The 2,500-nt window shown below is 35.1% G+C and overlaps 1 pseudogene; it reads right to left on the bottom strand.

Annotated features, from left to right (window-relative positions):
* LOC147467744 (uncharacterized) overlaps nucleotides 1-2,500 on the bottom strand; it is a 24,940-nt pseudogene that overhangs the window by 22,157 nt on the left and 283 nt on the right.

Below are 2,500 nucleotides of genomic sequence, written 5' to 3'. Positions count from 1 at the left end.
CTGATTCCATGAAAAAATCTTTTTGCAAACCTCACAATTATAAGGCTCCTCCTTTGTATGTATTCTCATGTGTATTACTAGATTATATTTCTGTGAGAAGGTCTTATCACAAACCTCACAGCTATACAGCTTCTCCTTTGTGTGTACGCTCATGTGCGTTACTAGATGTTGTTTCTGTGAAAAAGTCTTTTCACCAACCTCACAGCTATACGGCTTCTCCTTTGTGTGTACTCTTATGTGCGTTACTAGATCATGTTTATTTGAGAAGGCCTTTTTGCAAACCTCACAGCTATACGCCTTCTCCTTTGTGTGTACTCTCATTTGTTTTTTTGGTTCTCTGAAATACCATACCATAGTGGGACAGAAGTTATATTTGGTACTGTATTTTATTTAGGTTTATATCCAATACTCTGGAATTCCCAGTTACCCCGTGGATTAAAGTTTTACTCTTTCTTATATCTTATCTGATCTCTAGACAAGGCTTTAATTGGCATTTCATCGTTTTTCTCATACACACACACACATACACACACACACACACAAACACACACACACACACACACACACACACACACACACACACACACACACACACACATATATATATATATATATATATATATATATATATATATATATATATATATATATATATATATATATACATATATACATATATACATATATACATATATACATATACATATATACATATATACATATATACATATATACATATATACATATATACATATATGTATATATATATATATATATATATATGTGTGTGTGTGTGTGTGTGTGTGTGTGTGTCTGTTTGTGTATGCGTATGCGTAATGTGTATGTATACATATATACACATATATATTCATAGATACAATGCCCCTACTAAATAAAATATGATTTTTCCCCATGAAATAATATACATATATGTAACGAGTCGGAAGTAGAATCATCAGTACTGGCTTTTATATATCCAGCACCTCGGGGATTGAAGCCTCAAGGGTGCCATAAATTGAATTTTGGTATAACCATGCATAGTTTAAGATAATGAAGTATTAAAATTCAATAATGCATTTCTTCTCATCACAAGTTTGACTTTACTGTAAGCCTTTTCGTTAAAAAACGAAAGAAAGAGAGACAGAGAAAGTGAGATATATATATATATAGAGAGAGAGAGAGAGAAAGAAAGAGACACAGAGAAAGTGAGTCAGTCTCTCTCTCCCTCTCTCTCTCTTTCTCTGTCTGTCTGTCTATCTGTCACTCCCTCTCTTTATTTCTCTCTTCTCTCCCCCCCCCTCTCTCTCTATCTGGTTTCCTGTCTGTCTCTCTTTCTCTCTCTCTCTCTCTTTAGTAAGCGTTAATGTCTTCCACGACTAGGGGAGACAAGTGCCATAGATTTGACATAAAAAAAGAACATAACATTTAGTTTAGATGCTTGAGGAATTAATTAGAAACTCAGGAGAAAGTTTTACTGAATATCAAACACATTTTATGCATATGAGGTTTTAAAGAATTGTTAAACTACATTTTTGGATTTTATATTTTTTCTTAAAGGTGCAATGTAAAAATGTTGCTTGCCTCATGTCTCTCACCAGCTCCCTACCAATTTGCCCTACGGCTTTATGCATTCTCTGGTAAAGAGGTTCTTCACAAATCTCTACTTTTAAGCATTATCACCAAGGGGGAAAACATAACCTATTTGGATAACTATTTATTAACAATGGCAATGAATGTGCTGCTTTAGTCAAAGGTCACTTCCTTTCTGAGTAAATCCATTGGTATCTACATGGCTTGTAAAAGGTTTATCTTGCATGTACTCCCATGTGCCTAACTAGATTTTGTTTCCATGAAAAAACCTTATCGCAAACTCCACAGCTATATGGCTTCTCCTTTGTATGTACTCTCATGTGACTAACTAGACCTTGTTTCCGTGAAAAAGCCTTTTTGCAAACTTCACAGCTATATGGCTTCTCCTTTGTATGTTTTCTCATGTGTATTACTTGCATATATTTCTGTGAGAAAGCCTTTTCGCAAAACTCACAGCTATATGGCTTCTCCTTTGTATGTGTTCTCATGTGTATTACTAGGATATATTTCTGTGAGAAAGCCTTTTCGCAAACCTCACAGCTATACGGTTTCTCCTTTGTATGTACTCTCATGTGAGTTACTAGACTATGTTTATGGGAGAAAGCCTTTTCACAAACCTCACAGATATACGGCTTCTCCTTTGTATGTATTCTCATATGCTTTACTAGATTATGTTTCAAAGAGAAAGACTTTTCACAAACCTCACAGCTATACGGCTTTCCCTTTGTATGTACTCTCATGTGAGTCGTGAATTTGCTCTTACAAAGGAATTTCATGTCACACACTTCACAAACAATACATTTCCTTTTCTCATTGTTTTTTCTATGTAGAAGCTCCTCATTGCCTTCGCTGTGCGCCTCCTGATCCTCATCTGATGACCCCTTGGACCCAAAATCCTCAGCCATGAATG

This window comes from Penaeus japonicus, unplaced genomic scaffold, assembly GCF_977035675.1.
Source record: "Penaeus japonicus unplaced genomic scaffold, GWHDUDI00000001_assembly GWHDUDI00000034, whole genome shotgun sequence".
NCBI classification, from domain to species: Eukaryota; Metazoa; Arthropoda; class Malacostraca; order Decapoda; family Penaeidae; genus Penaeus; species Penaeus japonicus.
Note: the sequence above shows the minus strand (reverse complement) of the source record. Positions and strands in the feature narration are given on the sequence as shown.